Below are 20413 nucleotides of genomic sequence, written 5' to 3'. Positions count from 1 at the left end.
ATCGCTAGAAAACATCTCAACCGAAGATTCACTATCACTATTACTGTAATAAGCCATAGCCATTATCCAAACTCTGTTTTAAAACATAGTAACAGACACAAACAAAACTTTAAAATGACCTGTCAAAATGCCTGTCAAGTTTGAATTTTTACAGTTCAAACAACAACAACAAACTGCACTTGCGCTTGCGCAGGATCGACCATAGTTGCCAACCGTACTAAATATTGAGTTTATTAAAACCAGTTTCCGCGAAACCCGTTTAGAGGACTGAAAAACACTCATCCGTTTAAACTGGTTTTAATTCGGGATTAAAAGTAAAACCAGTTTCGGTGATCTCAAGTTTAAACCCGCACTGAAATACCGGGCCTTAACCATGGTTAAGGGACGAAAATTGACTGAAAAACCTGTAATCAAGATATTGGTTGGTTTTTTTTTGTTATTTTTGTAGTTATAACATAGACATCTCTCTCTTGTATCCAAAGCGAACTAACAATGTGTTCCCTTTTCGAACGATATTGTTGTAATTCCAGTTCACCTAGTTCTTTTGGCACTCCTCTATTGGTTCTGATCGTCCCTGTCAACTGAGTATTCATTCCTTGATAATAAAAATTCTGCTAATCGCACCGAAGCATTCCAATTGTCTACAATTACCTCTCTACCTTGATCAAGACAATTTTGAAATAGATATTGTTCGTGACTAGGGGCCCGATTTCAAGTCATGGTCGCAAATAGGTGGTGCAGCGCAAATGTGTAGCTATCTTTGTCCTACACATTAATTACCAATATGCGTCATCTTTCTCTCTTGCGACGTTACCATGACAACAAGTGCGACCGTCGCAAGTCAACTTGAAATCAGGCCCTAGGACCGTAATGAGGTATTTTTTTTGAAGGGCAATTGTACCATAAACCATAAACCAGATGATTTAAACTGTTTTGCTCTGGGCTAATATTCAAGACGCCGCCAATTTATCCAGTCTAAATGAGTTTGTCGTAAAACAGGCTTGTTGTACCCTAATGAAATTTGATTTTTATTTAAAATTTGCTAGAACAATTGTGCTCCCATTACATGTCGATAGTTCCCGAGACATTAAAGTTTGGATCCGCTAACTGGAGCGATTGCGGTAAATTTAACGTCTTTAGTGAAACTGTTTGTGCCGGCAGGTTTTCCGTCACCTTGTCAACTACGAACAATTGTTTTTTAGAAAATTGATTGAATCTTGATTTGAACTTAATGTCTGCGGAATATGAAATGGTGTTGCCTGAATTATATATTAATTCCCGAAACTATTAAGTTGGTATACTTTAATGGTACGTTTAAAAGTTTGCATAAAGCGCTGGAGATGAAGTTTAACTGAGAACCTACGTCTAATAGTACTCGGCACATATGGTATTTGCCATGAATGTCTTCGACGTTAATTTGTACAATCGATAGTAACCCATATGACTTACCAAATTGAGAATGATTTGTCTGAAGTATTGTTTCAACAGGTGGTTCAGGGGTTTCGATTATTGTTTTATTAAAATGGAGAAGTTTGTTGTGCTTTTTGTTGCACTCTCTGCAGGAACCTGATTTGCAATTTAATGTTGAATGATTGTTGTGTTTTAGGCAATTTACACACAAGTTCAAACGTTTAACTTGGTTAAACCGTTCAGTTACTGCTAGTTTTAAAATATCCGCACACGGGAAAATAAAAACCTTTGTTTCCTGCAACCACTACAGTTCAGTATTTACACCCTGATTACTAACAGCAAATCTGCCACACACCTTAGTAGTTAAAATTACTGCAGTCTCAATTCGAGTCTTTACCAGTGTTTAAAAGACTGTAACACATAATTTATTGACTGGAGAGAACAGACCTACGTTAATTAAATTATTCGATTTAACGAAAGAGTTTTTAAAAACCACTTTTATTCTTACAGACAGCAGATCAGACTACAATTGATTCGTTATTACAATTTCGGGGGTTTTATACATGGTTTGGTTCGACTTTTGTACGATATATGTGTACATTGTATGTATTCTTATTTGCTTAGAAACTAATTACATGTTGATAGTGCATGGAGATGCACAAGTTATCAATCGTAGGAAAATTTATTAGTCTAATATGTCTCTATCTTAATCTAATATAACTCGTTAGTGTACACAGACGGAGCATAGAAAATGTTTCTGTAATGCTGTGGCTCGAACGTTAAGATTGAATGACAATCTACTAAGTATTGGTGTAGCATCGATGTCGTTACGCAGTAATTTAGTAACAAATATAGTTCTGAAGCATTCAACTGTTTACAAACAACTGTTGAATTGAAATCGTGAAGAAGCGATTGTTGTGGGAAACCACTACGAGGATAAACGTCATCTTCTCTAAAGCACACAAACTTCAAGAATTTACTCAATATTGATTCCACCGATATAATGTGGCTATTATAGCTTGGAAACCAGACGACAGATGCGTACTCGATGTTAGATCTTACTAATGCGGAGACCAGTATAATCAGCGTAGATGATTCAACAAAAAAAATTGGATTTTCGAACTACAAACCTGTAAGTTTTCAAGCAAGATGGCACCACACTACGTATATGAGGAACAAAAGATAATATACAGTCAAATGTCACATCTAGATCTTTAGCTATGTCAGGTCTCATTTGGAATTTGGAAGAAAAAGTGGATATGTTGAACTAATGCCGGGAAATATGAATAATTAGGGTAGTTATTTTCGACAATTACCAATTGATGAGTATTTCGCCGCTTTGTACGAGCGAGGAATAAAAAATAAACAATACAATAATAAATGAAGTAGTACTAATTAAATTCAAAATATTAGCTTGAAAACTGTTCTTCAAGCAACTTTTCTAATTCTTTCTTTTTTACATCTGTTTTCAATTGCAACCACATCATCTGGTTTTGGTATCATTCATTATTCCTGTCCTGAAACCTAGTTTTCGTGCTGTAAAATACCCCTACCGTATTCTAATGTAAATAAATGTTAAGCTAATTGGCTTAACGCATCCATATCCTTATGGCGAAAGTCCTTACCTATTACAAATTTTATTAATTTTTGCTATGTTGGTATAAACAGCAAAATTCACAGTTATATTTAAAAAAAAAAAACAGAATTTGTGTTGGTCACAAAATAGTACAGGCAGTTCTTCCTTACTAATAACCTCCATGATTCGTTTCTTTAAATTATACATCGCCACAAATTTGGGCACCAAGTCATAGATTACAAAAGTTAAACGGCGAAACGCTTTCGCAAAATTTGTACTTGGGTGCACAAACTGGTGACGAGTGCTTTCACGCTCCCTAATCAAAATATTTTATGGAACATCATCCCTGGTTTCCATTAGTAACATGCAGTTACCGCAATTGTTTTTTTTTTAATTTTTCTGACCACAACACCCGCAACGTAGGGAGTGGCAACGTCCTCACGAGAACTCCCTGTTTCTAATTGCCCAGGTGCTGGACCATAAATGGGCCTTCTCACTACAGGCAAATCACATTTGTCAATCACTTGCTTGTCTTTCATAAACTCTTTGAGAGTGTCTAGGACTCCAGCTGAATCATCCTCATCGCAGTTAGAACCAATAGAGTGTGGAGACACAAGGTTATTTACTAAAAGGGCTTTATAAGGTGAAATAAAGGAAGAGGAGGTGGGACGGGTATTTCCAACTCCATGACTTCTTATACATGAGAAAAATTTTTTCCACGGGATCTTGATTAAAACCGCGAGGAGCCATATATTTAAAAGTTCATTTAATTTATTCCAAATGTATAAAAAGCCATGGAGTGTGAATACCCAATTCTTTAAGGATGGTGTAATAATATATTTAACAGGATTGTTGGAATTGACAAAATACATGGAATTGACAAAATACATGGAATTTAGGATGGGTATAGCGGAGGTCCAGATGGAAACATGTCGGGATTGCTGTGTCACCACACCCCGAAGTTCCTTTTCAGGGGGAGGCTTCAAGTGGTTGCCATTGACACTGTCAAATAGTTGATCAAAGAAAAGGAAGAGATCAGCAGTGTGAGATGCTTGTGGATTCAGATAGAATTCGGAAGAAGGGCCTAAGTCTATACTGGTCATGGCACGGGCTTTCATGGCAGTTGCCACAGTACGACTAAACACCTGCGTGCAATTTATGACTTTCATTTTTTTTATTTTTTGTGGTAAGACATGTTCGTCACTTAATTTGTAAAATTGGGAATATTTTCCCATTTTCTGGTCCAACCGATACAGTTCAAGCAAATGTTCCCAAGACGCTTCTTTCTGTACGCCACCTTCAGTGAAACATACATTATTATTTAACAAAGAGTTTCGAATTCCTTTTAGTAGATGAGGAACATCATATAAATGCACTACTTCTTCCCCATCCACTAAAAACCCTTGAAATTTATTTTCAACCTGATGGCGTTCACAATATTCCTGGGTGTCATTAAGAAGAGCCTTGATAGCAGCAGCATTGGTTGAACCTTGATCTGAAATGCTGGCCACTACATGGAGTCCTGTCTGACGAACATGTCTCATTACATCTTTAATTAAAATTGCCGGGGCAGCTGTCGGAGTAGTGTGTTCACAGAAAGTGAAACAAACAGGTTGTTTCCAGTTTTTGTAAATCTCTTTTACCATGAAAATTAATGCATGATCAGCATAGTTGGCCCTCCGTTCTGATCCACCTAAATCTACCAAGCCATCAATGCAATCTAGTCCCCCATTGTATTGGAGACCACTATCCAAAGCTACTTCATCAAACATGAGAACACAGTATTTGTCCCGAACATTTAGTTTACCAACTGTTTTTTGTAACTGTTCAAAAATGTGTTCATTTATGTCAGGGGCTAGAGGAACGTTTCTTAATAAAGTAGTTAAAATTTTTTTGGATGGTAAATTGAAAATTCTGAACAAATATCTGTATCCTTTCCCGCTTTGCTTGAAAATAGACGAAGCCAAAACTTTATCCTCTAGAGAATACCGTCTGCCCCTTGGCTTTAATTTTTGGTTGCGTTGTTGTGACCAGAAAAAGTTTGCCGTTATTTCATTTACATTTTTGAGGAAGTGTAAAAGCTTTGGTTTGCCATTTAAAGTTTTTAAATTTTGTTGCCTCCTTAATTCATCTATTTTACAACGATGCAACTGCCTCTTCGGAGCTTTTTTAAATTTCTTCCTTTCCTTCATTATTTTTGTCAAACAGATCTTTCCTGACTGGAGTTCCTCTGTAATTAATGGCTTTTCTTATGACTGTTGGTGTTTTTTTCTGTAACGTTAACCGGCGTGGGCATAGACGGATGTAATGCGATAAATGCTTTTAGTAGGTCAAATTGGGGTCTGCACAATTCTTTCTGCTAGTGTTGATGCTGACGACACTTCAGCTGGCGATCTATTATAGGGTGCTAGAGAAGTCGTTGGCCTGGGGGAGTGAGAAGGTTGCAAATTTTTTTGTCGACAGCATCAGGTATAAAAGGCGCTGGAGCTTCTGTCAACATGAATGAAGCAAAAGCTGTTTTCCGAGTAGCCTTCAAGAGATACAAACCAGTTGCTTTAAAGCCACTTGTAATGTTAGTCATGCATTTGGACCAGACGTTCGAAAGAATAATATTAAATCATCTCGTCCCTTAGTGAAAGGAAATTCATTGTGCTGATTGGCATGCCCTTAAACAGTTACTGTTCCACTTGAGTCTCACTCGTCCAATGCATATAAGGTTTTGAAGTCGTTAAATTTTTGTTTGCATATCTTCTTCAATTTCCTCACGTGGTCTTTTTTACATATTGGTTACCACCGACCCCCTGGAGCGGTCGAACTGTCGAGTCCATCTTCGGGGCCGGTGTCGAGATTTGTTGACCGATGCCGTTTTAACGCCGGGGTAGCAAATGCACCCCGTCGAAGAAGATGGCCGTTTCGTACACCAGCCGGTTTACCTGGACCGTCAGGCAGTCTTTTGTCTAAGGGAGAGGAGCACTAAAGAAACAACCTTCTCCTCTTAGATCAGGTAGAGAAGTGGCGTGCCGTTTCCGGCCGGCGTCGACTATTTTTAGAAAGTTGGGACCAAATGTGGCAAAAGAACGATCGGGGGTGGTTTTAGACCACCCAAACGACCCACGGGTAACAATATCATATTCATTAGCTTCAGAATACATATATCCATCATTCTTTTAAATAAATTTCGTGCAGCAGACCCTTTTGATGTGATGGCATTGCAGATACAGCCATTTGTGGCGCTAACTTCCATGGTTATATCTGTAGCAGACCCTTTTGATGTGCATTTTATAGCCGGTTTTCCCCGACTAAACTGTTTATAGCTGTAGCGGGCGAAATATTCTATATATACTATATACTATATATTATATATACCATGCTTTCATTAAAGCATAAATTTTCCCCTGGTTCACAAAGCTCCAAAAATGTTTGTCTAATTTTGTCCATAAATGGACGCATTTTCCAAATTTTACCTGAACAGCTTTTAATACTCAAAGCAGGAGGCATCTGTTTTTATAAATTCAAACAGATTTAATAGCCAGTTCAGCCCCCTCGTGGATCAATTACAGCTTGACACTTGTTAGGCATACTCTCAATACAATTATCAATATGCTCTTGTGGAATGTTAGTTGAAGCACCCTGATAAGACATAAACCATACAAAATATCCAAGACGTGTAGCTTATGGGCTTACCGCGTATAAATTGTTTCCAGCTATGGCGACCATAATAAGGTACTGTAGCCTCGTCACAACTGTGTACTTCTTGGGGCTAACGTAAGAAATTTTTGATTTAGTAAGTCAAAAAGTGGTCCTACTTTTGTCGTAAGTTCATAACTCATAAATCATAATATACGTAGGTGAACCGATCTGAAGAATTCTCCCAGTACACATATCTGCGTGGACGTGGTCACTAAGCAGTAGAATTCCAAAAAAGCATTTTAGTTCATCTGATGTTATGTCGCCTACACGATTTTTTGTTGAGTGTAATTGTTCGTAAATCCCAGAATCATGTCGATTATTTCTTGATGAAAAAATAACTCCAAGTACTGTAGAGGTGTCAGTTGCTGGTTCATTCATCCAGGAAAATTTTCCTCAGAAATATTACTTCTTGACCAGTGGACTTCTTTGCGTTTCTTAGTTCGGGAGCTGTAATCTCTCTCGCTTCGTAGCTGTGAGCTGTCTACTTACTAGTAACATTTCTTCATTGTTATTTATTAAATTAAACAATCTTTCGCAAAAATCAGTTCTTTTAATTTTGTCTTCATTACTTGGTTGCTGGTGATTTGTAAATTTGTAAGGCTTATATTTAAATTCCTTTAAAACTTTTCGAATTGAAGAACAAGAAATACCATAATACTGGCTGGTCATTCTTAATGAAAACATCGGGTTTTCTTCTGCATAGCATAAGATGTTTAACTTATTTTCTTCTGTTAAGACATTATTTATTCTAGTTCTTTTGTGGTGTTTATACTCGATATACATCCGTGGTTGTTAAATTTTGAAGTGATATTAGAAGAGCACCACGGGGGCCCGGCAGTCGCCGCGAGAGTGCCCGGGGACGCCGCACCTCCAGCATAAGGATTTGGGGCGAAGGAGCCGTGCTGCCTGGGGGCCGCGTCCGTACGGATTATCCTCCATCCACTCCTCGTGCTCCATCTCGTCGCAAAATGCCTCGGACGCGTCCTCGACATTGGTTCGGTCCGGGGCTGGAGCTTGGGTCCGGGCGGTGTCGTCGGCTGGGTCGCGGAGCTGGCGGTGGTTCCCCGGGCCTCTTCGCGGGGGCTTCCGGGCTGGGGTGTTCCTGGCGGGGGCCGTTCCATCAGTATGGCCGGTCTGGGAACGGGCGGCCGGACCGCCGGGCTGGGGTCCGGACTGTCCACTCCGGCGAGGGCGGCGTCCATCTCGTCCACTACCGTCCACTCCAGGTCCATGGTGGTCCATGGCGCTGACTCTGTTGGGCGGCGGGGGTATTGTTCTGCCCCGGCTCGGAGAAAGAACGAAATTTTTCCGCCACCGGGAGCGTTTCCTAGTAACTTCGTTACACTAGGTATAACGATAGATTATATTCAAAAGAAAGTAAATAAAATATAATAAACCAAATACAAATTTTGTGCAGGTCGTAGAAACAGTCCTTACACATATGCGTCTCATGACAGTATTGTCGAAACTTCAGTCGTCTCGAATGAAAGAGGGATCCAATCATTGATAGAGATATTACATTTTTTGTAGATACAACATCTAGATCTCGTTTTTGTAACTGTTGGAACAGAATTTCGACATGTGGCATAACGAAATGGAAATAGCGCAGCCAATAGAAAAAGGTGTCGTCTTTTAAATAATTAATTAAACCACCACATTGGTTCAAGCAACTGGTATCATTTTCCATGTCCATTATATTTATCAAACAAGAAAGGATATCACTTTCGTAGATACAGATAGTTTCTACAGCTGCCATTACAGCACCATCTCGTAGGAGCTGATTTAGGCAGTCTAACTTTTACCACTTCGTTCGTTTTGTAGACTTTGAAAAAACGTAGAAAATTCTTGTAAATTTGCAAAAAATATTTTCATAATGATAGATTGCCAAGATTGAATTAAACAGTTCAAGATTGAATCAGACAATTCATTTTGGATGGTCTTAGAGACTCCTTTAAAAATCGAACTTTTTTCGATATGGTCTTTAAATAGTACCCACTTCGGTCATTAAATCAACCTGTCCCGGAAATTTTCTCGTGGCCTCTTAATGCAAGCTCATAAGCACCACAAACTTTAACTCATTCAATTATCCTATTTAAAATGTATTTATTTTTTTGTTACTTATTCATTATAGATATTTATAAATTTATGATGTTTTCGTCCAAGAGCTGCTAAATTCATTGAAGCATTTTAATGAACCGTCGCGTTGATAAGCCATGTCTCTTTACCTTTTTTTTTAATGCTTGATGTCTGTTACACCTGTTTTAGTCGATGAATCCTCACAAAATAAAAGACAGGGAAAATAGAAAAAAGCGCTTTTAACATTACACCCACATTCCACTTACTTAGCTCATAGAAAGATTATCTAAAATATCTGTGAATGTCTTTACCGCGGGCTTTGGTAGTTCGTTTTAGTTCGAGGATAGGCTTTGGCCATCCACTTTCTTTAACCCTGAATATATTCAATGTTATGTTCATGTGTTTAGAATTTGGATTAACGTTGGTGTTTCCACATTTTTCAACCTTACATTTTTCCCCAAGTTCTACACTAATTCTGCTTTTACAACTGGATTCACTAGGAATAAAAAAAGTTGAAAAGTTATTGTGAGAAACAAATTTTAATGGGAATTAAATGTTGCCCAAGTCGATCTTAATGCTACACTGATTTTTTTTAGATATTTCTAATTTTTCCAATTCGACCTGATGTTTGGTCTCTACGATTCGTATTTTGTTTCCAGTGATGCGTTTCTCTTTATTAATTCTGGCCTCTAAATGTGCTTTGTGCAATTGAGGCATTTCTTTCTCAAAAGCACTCATCTCGCGCCGCCCTTTTTTGCTTTTTGATTTTTTTACCGTCGCATTGCTACCGGGATCTGATTGGGGTTCAGGGCGGATGGGAAAACTGTGACCTATAAAATAAGTATTTTTCTCCACGACCGTTAGTGAATGTAATAATTCCGAAATCATTTTTAATAATAGAAAGTAAAAATTCTCACTCTTGGGATAGGAATATTTATTCTGAAACACTTGCTTCTTATGTGTTTTGCATGTATTTTCATTCCATAACAAGTAACTGAATGAATATTCTGTAACGATGCATTAAATAAATAAAACTTACTTTTTGTCTCTAAATTTTCAATTAATCCTGTTGTGGGATCTATGAGACCAATAGTTTCAGAAGGCTTGATAGAGGAGGAGGAGGAGGAGGAGGGTAAATCCTGCAGAATATTCAATAGTTGCGATAATTTAATTCATGTATAAAAAATCCCATAAGCCGCGATGCATTTGTCACTTTGACATCGGATAAAGTTAGCCCTAACTTTGCATCTGGATAAAATGTGCTTAAACTTCCATGGCAAACTTTTTCGAACCTGATTATTGTTTGTTGTTATGAAAACGAACCAACATTCTTAAACATTGGCACAGCTTGTAATAAATTGACGTGCAAAATGGCGAATTCAATTTTTCATAATTACCTACCTATCATTATTCATTAAATTATCTCATCGAATTACGCTGAGGTTTTTTTCGTCCAGGATAAAATTTCATTTTTTAAACTCTATTTTGGTTTCTTTTTGGTAAATTGACCCCACAAACCACCAGATAAAAAAACTCGTCCTTCGGACTCGTTTTTTTATCGGGTGGTTTGTGTCGTCAATTTACCAAGCAACCAAATTATCGTAAAAAAATTCAATTTTATCCGGGCAAAAAAGACCTCTCGTGTAATTACAGTCGATTATTTCATTATCCGTGCGAGATACGTCTATCTAAGTTATTATAAAAAATGTAGGGCGTACAATTCTTTGCATTTATGCCAGATGATCTTGATGATGATGATGATGACCCTGAGTAACAAGAGGAAAATTCTCAAGAGGCATTCCCGAATTCATAAACTCGGATGAATTTAGCTTATCTATACCGATCGATCCAGATCATTTTGATCCGTCTACGTTACAAAGAGATCAAAAAGAGTAAAACAGTAAACTTCTACTGCATCGTACCACCAAATTATCGTAAAAAAATTCAATTTTATCCGGACAAAAAAAGACCTCTCGTGTAATTACAGTCGATAAAAAATGGTAAAATAAGAACTTTATGGATATCTATTGAAATTAAAAAAAAAAAAAACTAACTCTAAAATAGTCAGAACATTATGAATTGCCCAATCCATATCAGAGGGTGTGTCGCCCTCTGATGGACCTGGACCACCCCCCGTTTTTCTTTGTTTTTTTTTTTTAAATCGGGTAATGCTGGTTTTGGCTGCCTGTTTCATCCGGAAATAATTGTCCCTCAACTTTAAAGGAGATCGAAGATAACCCGCCTTCCTCATTTTCTCCGCCAATTCTTCCCACAACCTCCTCTTAAAAAAAAAAAAAAATGTTTGGATCCGCGGTTTTGCTCTCCAACACAACGGAGTGCTCCTGAACAAAAGCCAGCGTCATTTCCTTTTCTTAGGCAGAAAAGTTACCCGCCCGGATTCTTTTTGGTTTGGATGACATATCTTTGAAATGGAAAATAGGAATTTTGTAAGAACATAAAATTTTACATAGGAACAGATTGGGCTGTGGAAAAAAGGAATAAATACTACCTACATGTTGTGTGCATAAAAAAATGAGAGAAACAATCTGCTTTTTTAAGTATATTACACATTAAAAAAAAAAAATCTGATTTTTCGTTATATGATGTATAATGTTACAAATATAAAAGATGTAAAACTAAATTGTTTTGTCAATTTTTACCAAATTTGATTTACTCACTTCTAGAAACCACAACAGAAATACCTTAAAAAAGTATCAAACGATTGTCTAACAACTAAAAACGAAACACTTAAACAACTAAAAACGAACTAAAACGAAACACTAACTAGAAATAACCACGTAAAAACTGTCCACACACAAATTAAATGAAAAACCGTTAACAATCCTTACGGAATTCAAGCGAAGTGAGCAAATTGCCGTTGAAACTTCTCGATTGACAGAACTTTGCAATGTTGCCAGATTCTTTTTATCCATTTAAACATCAGAAGATGTGATTAGCTAATTACGATCTAAACAAGGGGTCGTGATAGGCTTATGATTGAAGTCGTGATTAAATTTAATAACGTGTTTTGCTAATCATAGCCTAAAGACAACTAACGGTGTCGTGATACGGCTCTATATCTCGATAATCACACAGAACGCCTCGGTTGGAAAAAATTGGGGGGCAAAATGTTATAGAGAAAAGTTTAATAAATTGGCGAGTTCTTCCACTAGTTAAAATCAACACACTTATTTCAGATACACCCTGTATGTACCGTATTTATACGTGTTTATTATCGATTATTGGGTCAGGTCAGGTTAGGTTTGGGTTTGCTCTTTGGCAGTAAGACTACTTACGAGTATATCTGTGGTCATATTTTATAATTATATCCTCATATATTTTCGTAATGCTGATAATTGCTGCATGCAATATGTTTGCTGTGCCGGTTTTATAAGTTTCGACAGTTTTCTCGAGAACTGACAGAGTTGTTGAGTAAATAGTTATTTTAACCCGAATTATTTTGAAATTGAACCACTGCAGTGAACGACAACCATAATTCTGGAGATTGGTGACTTGTTTGGTAGATTAATTACTACAATATTATATCTTCGAATGAAGAAGATGTAAATATTCTAGCATCTTTATTGTTTGTAGTATTAATTCACTACCAATATACGGGATTATTGTAAATGTTTCTAACATCTACCTAGTTGGCATAGCGCCCGCCGGACCTAAAGCATAGCGTACAGCCACCTACATTTATAATAACCGTGTATAATGTTGCCAAGGTTTTATGAAAATATCAACCACCACCAACATCCAAATTATCAAACTTCGTAACACTAAAATTGTAAATTCTAGACAAAGCACAATAAAATATTCCAATAAATACAAACAAGAAGCAATCGTCCCAGTTTCTCCTGTTAATCCATTGACTAATGCATAGACAATTTTTTTTAAACAAATATTTTCATTAACATTAATTGGATACCTGTCTAGTAAGATGTTTTATTAATTTGTTTGGCAATTTTTTGCATAGTTTGATCGTTCTACGGACTTCATGGTAGGCACACGTAGAACGCTGGCAAAGTTTTTTAATAGATCTATTTAGTAACTTTAAACCCTGGGAAGTCAGAATGCAGCGTCTGAAAGCTAGTTAGTTGAATAAGCAAACTCCTGCACCAGCTTTTGAATCATGCCACGAAAAGCTAATATTCGTTGGGGTTGAATACTTTTGAAAAAAACAAATTCTCGTCTTCCGGATCATTCATTTCTCTCCTTTTGGGTTTTTGCGTCAACAAATCTAATTGTTTTTCCCTATATCTAGCATAGATACATTATAATCGTCTGTTCACAATCGTTTTATTCCCGTCACGAGAGGTTGATTTTTTCGAGGAGTTCTGGAGGAGTTTCTAATGTACTCGTCTGTGAGATCGTACGGTACTTGATAAATGTCCTGCCGAGTTTGCCCAAAGCAATTTGCTTTGTCTTCTGGGGAGTTGAGAATGGCGATTTATGTACGAGGTGGTGTTCCCTCCGGAAACAGAAAAGAAGAAAGCCTGCAAGTCGAAATCCGCGTCACAACAGGAACCTCGACAGCGATCTTTACCTCAGATGGTGGTCGGCTTTCACGTGGTGGTATTCGGCTTGGTGGTGTTTTCCCTATCCGACCTGAGGTCGCGTGCTCAAACTTCGCAAGGTTGCAAAATGACAACATTTTCGCCCAAGCAGCACAATGGAGGTTCACTGGTGACCTAATCCGCCGTAACGATCGTCGAAGGGACCAACCGGCCAAGATTGCGGTTGCAAAACCCAAATCGCCACCGGGACCGACAAGATACACACACTCACTTCAAGATCAACAGAACCACAAGTGACATGGCCGCCCTTCCGTCCATGATGCTCGACGGTTCGACCCAAAACGGAAAAGGAGAAAATTGGTGACATCGATCAAATCACTAGAAAAGTGGGTTGGTCGAACTGAAGAGACGCGGCGTCAAGGTGGAGGTGGAACAGGAGGTCAGAATCGCTGACGGAGTTCGCGACACGGGACAAATCGAGGAGGTTTGAGGTTATGGGGCCATCCGATGTAAACAAAACAAGATAACCTCAAACGGCTCTGACTACGGGGCGGAAACGACACGTTACAAATCTACGTTATATGTACAAAGAAAAGTCTCTTATTTTAACATAAAGTGCCTCTACTGTAGCGTTTGGTACAGGCAGCAATCCCAGAAAAAATATTCAGGTTTTGTATTTACCATTCTACACACTAATGTCAAACTTTTTATTGCGCCATCCACAATTAAAGAAAATTTGTGATTTTGAATCCAATTTATGTTTTTTCAAAACCATGGAAACCAGTTACATTATTTACGATTGGAGTGGCTTTTGTTCTACAGTGTGCAATAAAATGATTTACATCTAGTTACCTTTGGAATTTTTGCACATGTAAATTTTCCTGTACCGCTCTACTTTTTTTTTCGAAGTGCCGAACTATTAGTTCTGTCAATAAATGTCATCAATCGAAATTGAATTAACAAACGTTGGTGGCCACTTTCAACACTAGCTGTGACTTGCTTTTGTTAGCTCCTTTTTAATTTCAATCTCAACTTTGCATTCATATCATCCCTTCGCAATAGGTAAATCACATTTGGAATTTGGATATATTATATTTTGAGGTTAGGCTTTCTTTTTTTTTGTAGAGCGGCATTTCGTATTTTTACAAGGGTAATGCAAAGGTAACTAGATGTAAATCATTTTATTCCACACTGTATTATTGGTATATCTTTTGCCGATTTCGGACTCGCAAAAATTAGTCGACTAGCCGTAATCTCTTGGGACAAATGGTCCATTACATTAAATGACAAGTTGCTCTCAGCTACAAATGCTGCTACTCGAATTTCCGCTTTCTTACCATTATTTTCCAAATTTACATTTATTTGGAAAATTGTCATCAATTTTATGTTGTTAAAATAAAGGTCGTTAAAATAAAGGTTTAGTCTTATTTTTGTGTGACGTTACTTGGGAACGTTTAAGAAGTTCAGATTTGCCACATACCAGATCTTTATTGCACACTTTGCAGAAAGTGTATGTTGGTCCCTTCTTGCTTTTCTGTAGCGAACTTTTGCATATGCCATCTTGTTCCCACGCCATGATTAGGTGGGTGCCTTCCTCTTCTTTGCGGGCTAGGAACCCGCGCGATTTTCTTTGCCCATGATCTGCCAATTTATTCCTGCGATATTATATCGGGCGTTCAAATGAAATCCTGGGCTGAGTAGGCGTTGGAAAAATTAAACCGTTCAGAACAGTGTAAAGTTTGAATTTCCCGCCGTTTGATACGAAAGACATTTGTTTATGTTTAATCGGGTGATCGGGACATAATGGAGCATGTTTGTTTTCAGCAAAGGGTGCCCTTAGATATTTGGTTCGAGAATAGGAATCGTTAAGTTATTCAATTTTTAAAGTAAAACATTGCAAAGAGAGAAAAAAAGAAAGATTTTTTTGGCTTTAAATTTTAGGTTAGCTGTCAACATACTCCAATTAATCTACGCTTTAGAAAAGCACAACAATTGACGGTTTCCAACGCCTTCCCAGCCCAGGATTTCATTTGAACGCGCGATAGTTTTCATTTATAATTTGGAGCTGAATTTGTAATAAATGTGGGGCAATAAAAATAAATAACTACACCATAGTAGTGGGATATGTCAGTTCTGTTTTTATCTCTTAATTAGAATTTTGATTTTTTTATAGTTTGTAGATTGTAACATTCACAAAGAATGTTCTGGAATGTCCACTACAGTATGGATAATTGTCAAGTACTGTGGAAAGAGGACATTGTATGTACGTTTAGGTATGGCAGGTGGTGGTGAAGTTTGCAGTCATGCAGGTGCTCTTCTGTACACCTTAGAACATGTTTACAACTCTTTAGAACAAGGATTTTAATGAAGCATGTTAAGCAAAACAAAACAAGAAGGAAATGTATTACACTATAGGTACTGTTCAAATTGCGCGCCATTGTGATGCCAACATATGTTCACTCTTCTTTTTAGACTCTCAAAAACGTTTCAGCATTTGAGGAGTGATGTTTGCAATTTCTTGAGTAATGGCAGCTTGCATTGCAATTCCTCAGCTGTGTGTAAATTTCTAGCAAAAACTTTATTTATGAGATGTCCAAACATAAAGAAATCTAGTGGAGTACAGGTCGACCAGAACAGCTTGGCGAGTGACGCAGTGGACTGAAATCCCTCCCACTAGCGGAGCACACTTGTCTGTTGGGTCTGGAAGTGTTTACATCGTGTATAAACGGGCCTACAACCATAGCCATATCCTTGTCTTACAGAGACTCGCTCGTTTCCTCTTGTGCGCATCTCACTCGCCAAGCTATTCTGGTCAAGCTGTAAGATTCGGCGATCTACTTGGCCAAATTCCTCTGCTTATTACTATATTTCCAAAGAATTGGCGCAAGTACTGCATTGTATTAAACGCAGTGTGTGTTGTAGCAGAATCCTGTTGGAAATGGCCATGCTGAAGCTCCTGGTCGTCTAGTTCATTTATAAACGGGTTCAATATCCGATTTATGTATCTATCTGAATTAATGGTAAAATTAAAAAAATATGGACCAATGATTCGTTGCCGAGACATTGCCACCCATACACCCACTTTAACAGGGTGCAAAGTTCTTGTTATAGTTGCATGCGGATTTTCCTCTGACCATATTCTGTAGTTTTGCGAATTTACAAATCCATCCAAATGAAACCAACTTTCACCCGAGAAACAAGTTTGGTCAAGTACATCATCATTCATTTCCCGAATGAACCAGTTGCAAAAATTAACCGTTTCTTGGTAATCTGGGGGATGCAAGGATTGGATCATAGAGAACTTGTAAGGGTAGCGCTTTAATTTTTTCTTTAAGACTGTTACACAACTGGAATGATGGGATTTTTACTGGTAAGGATTACTAGGCCCTTAAATGTGCCTTGTAAACAACTTTGGATGTTTGTGGTTTAGATAAGGATCAGACCTGTCTGGAGTGAAAGCTTTCTCACTGATTTTCGAGGATCTTCATCTATTCGATCTCTAATGTCCTCGACTACATCTTCCGTAAGGGTAGATGATCTATCGACTGGTTTCGGCTTCTTTACATCACCTGTTTGTAGGTAACGCTGGACCAACCGCATATAGTGCTGTCTAAATACAGGCAAGGTGACAACTTCTTCAGGGAACATGCCCCGAAATTGGTTGAATGCCTCGTCCGTAGAATACTCCCAAGCGTTGTTAACATCGTAAATCCCGGTACGAAAATAGGCCATCACAATAAAAATGTCATGTTCCAATGTAAAAACCATTTTAATAAATAAAATGTTATAAAAACGAACCTTTGACGATAAATTTGAAATTTGCCTGTCAAATCGGTCAAAGCTGACAACCGGAAATGAGTTTAGATTACAGTGGTACCAAAATCATTCAAATTTTCATGGTTGCCAACAGACTCAGTCATTGTTGATGAGGCTGTATTTACAAAACATAATTACAGAGCGAAAAAATTAAATTATTTGACCTTGAAATTGTCAACTCAACGTGAACAATATATATTAGCGATGAAATAACTAAATATAAAATAAAATTCAGATTATAGATAATTTATTAGTGTTATTGTCAATTGGCCTTATTGTTAATAATTGCCGGCTCTTGGCTTCAATTGCATGAGTTTCCGAATAAATGGAAAAGTATAATTATGTTCATTTATGAGCCGTTTTTTTAAGCTTCGTCTTCTCAGCTCTGGTGTCTTTTCGCTCACGCAACCGCTGTTGAGTTTGACGGTTACACCACCATGGGATTCCTATGCGCGCAACGCCTTTCAAAATGCAGTCAACAATCCTTTCTATGTGGTTAATGCACGCAGCGGCGGCTCGTGAGGGAGGGCTCTGGGTAGGCCCCCAGAAATTTATAAAGGAAATAAGGAATAGTATATTCTGTAACAAGGTTAGAATGAAAAGTCGATCTACTCGTCAATTTCCAATTATAGCTGCATTTGCGATGACAATAAATAAGTCTCAGAAACAAACATTCGAAAAAATTGCAATTTTATTGAGGCAGCCAGCTTTCAATTGTACGTCGCAGCAAGTAGAGTTTGATCATTCAATGGTTTGAGATTTTATATTTCCGAATATAACGGGCAAGGGCATTTAGCAAACGATGAAATTTTATTTTAAGTTCAACGGACATTTTATTTTTTTAACCGCCCGGTTTTTTTTCTTCAATAAAGATATAGGTATAAAAATACGAAACACGTGTTCTTTATTTCGTTTTTCATTTTTTTGTATTAATTTTTTATTTCAATTTTATATATGTAATTTGAAAAAGATGGGCAAATTAACTGTGTAGCTGTGCCGAAACCTGGCCAGTATAGCAATAAAAGACCTAAGGAAATGTGAAAAAACGCGTTATTGTTTTTAAATATGGCATAGCCAAACTATACCTCATTTTTCCTATCGTTCGTATTTTTCAAATAACTCGAAAATTAGTACATAATGACGTATTTGTAAACGCTCGCAGCTGACGTAATAGAACAAAATTCAAAAAAATTATATGCCATAATTATAGAGGTATACTCTTTGATAAAAAAATCTCAGTAACGTTCAAACTAAAAAATTAATGAAAACGGTCGAATTTCGACCGCTGGGCGACCTCTAGTACTTATAAATGTCTAAAATAATTATTAATAAAATTTCTTCTAATTTGAGCACCTATTCCTCTTTCAATCCTGTCATTCTGAAACTGTGGAATTTGATCATTGTCAATTAATATTTGGAGTTCATGTGCATTGACCTCTTGAGGTAAAGGAGGTTCTTCTTCTTCTCCCATTTCTCTAGCTATGGAGAACAGCAAATGCTATAATGAGATTTAATAAAGTCTCTTGTTTTAGTCTGCAACCATATGCTAAAATTTGAAAACGTCTTTTCCATACTCCAAATGGCGCGAGTTGTGAAAGACCCTGTATTTAAACAAGTCCTGCGCATGTCAAATGGACGAAAGTTGGCTGAACTCATATACCAACATTGATTGATGAAATATCTAGGTTTGATATTGTGGCAAGTCTACCAACTTGACAACATTTCGACAATTATTTATTAAAACGAATTTACTATACAGGGTGTCCCAGAACTGGCTCCCCAGAGAAAACAGGCATGTGCCGACAACAAAAGAGACTCTAAATTGAGTAAAATAAATTTTCTGCTAGCTCAAATTACCGAGTTATACAGTTTTTAATTTCACCAATCCCGGAAGCTCGTCCTCAGGTATTACTAAAAAATCCGATCGGTTGCTAAACAACAACAAAAAATCTATGATATCGCACAAATCAATAAAATGTTTGGGCAACTGGAATTTTGACGTTTTCCGATATAAAAATTCGTTGACGTTTATCTGTCATCAACATCAAGACTTGACAATTGCAAAAGATAATAACTTCGAAATAAAACAATAAAAATGGCGATTCTAAAAAGAACCATTTATTTAAGTAGGTAATAATGTTAAAACAGATGTTCGAAATGACCACCATTCATTTGTATGCACAATTGTGCTCTACGTAACAAACTTCTTGTAGTGGCGTTAGTTATCATTTCTTCAGTAACTGAAACAAAAGCCTCCTGAATTCGAACTCTCAGATCAGCCTCTGAATTTATGGGCCGCCGATAAATGATTCGGATCTGGAGACCTGGCAGGCCAATGATGCGGTCCTCCTCGACCGATCCAGCGCTGTGGATATTGGTTATCCAAAATTTCCCGAACGTTTCTGCTAAAATGTGGTGGAACACCATCATGTTGGAACCAGTCATTTATGCGATAAGCAAGAGGTACAATTTCAAGTAAATTAGGTAGCTCCGTGCCAATGAACTGAGCATATCTTGCCCCCGTTAATCTTGCGGGGAATTCAAACAGTCCAATCTAGAGCAGGTGATTCGGAATTTTAACAAATGGAAGGATCCACCACGCTTATACTTGCCAAACGATCGCCCAATAGCCCAGTCCACAAATTAACAGAAAACCTATGTTGAAAACCTCTGAGAAATTATTCTCTTGGATTTTCCTCCGCCCAGATATGAAGGTTGTGATAATTGGAACAACCTTACCGGCAAAATAGCGACTCATCAGAAAACAGCATCCGTGACAAGAAGTGTGGAGCATCGTTTGGTTTATTACCCATAGACAAAACTCTCGCCTAATTGGATAATCCTCTGGCAGAAGATGTTGTACTCGTGTATAGTGGTACGGATGCCCCCTATTATCAGCTAGAACTCTCTGCACCGAACTCTTGGATAAACCCATTTCACGAGAAACTGTTCGAATACTCCGGGTGCCGTCTTCCTCAAAGACATTCAATACGGCTTCCTCGTGTTCGACAGTCCTTACATTTCTTGAAGCACCCCCAACTTCTTCTTCGAACTGGCTGCATCTGACCCGTTTCTCGACCCCGAGCGATTAATTTCAGGATTGTTTTATGATCCGGATGACTTTGTCTTTGTGGAAATTGTTCACGGTACAACTTTACTGTTTCACGTCCATTGTTCCCACATCGTGCAAAAGTAAGAATCATATCTACGTACTCAGAGGAAGAATACATGTTAAATGATACACTTGAATTAAATATCGCAGCGAAATTGTATAACAAATGTCAAACTGACGTAAACAATCATTCTAATAAATGTAGTGGACCAA

The 20413-nt window shown here is 37.7% G+C and overlaps 1 long non-coding RNA gene across 1 annotated transcript; it reads left to right on the top strand.

Moving 5' to 3' along the window:
• The first annotated feature begins 10284 nt into the window (after nucleotides 1-10284).
• Nucleotides 10285-20405, top strand: LOC138126393 (uncharacterized). Its single transcript, XR_011157789.1, has 3 exons — nucleotides 10285-16642; nucleotides 16703-16795; nucleotides 16852-20405. It is a non-coding gene; the product is annotated as an uncharacterized lncRNA (long non-coding RNA).
• Nucleotides 20406-20413: the final 8 nt, after the last annotated feature.

Source organism: Tenebrio molitor, chromosome 3 (genome assembly GCF_963966145.1).
Source record: "Tenebrio molitor chromosome 3, icTenMoli1.1, whole genome shotgun sequence".
Taxonomy (NCBI): domain Eukaryota; kingdom Metazoa; phylum Arthropoda; class Insecta; order Coleoptera; family Tenebrionidae; genus Tenebrio; species Tenebrio molitor.
This window is presented reverse-complemented; position numbering and strand designations above follow the sequence as displayed.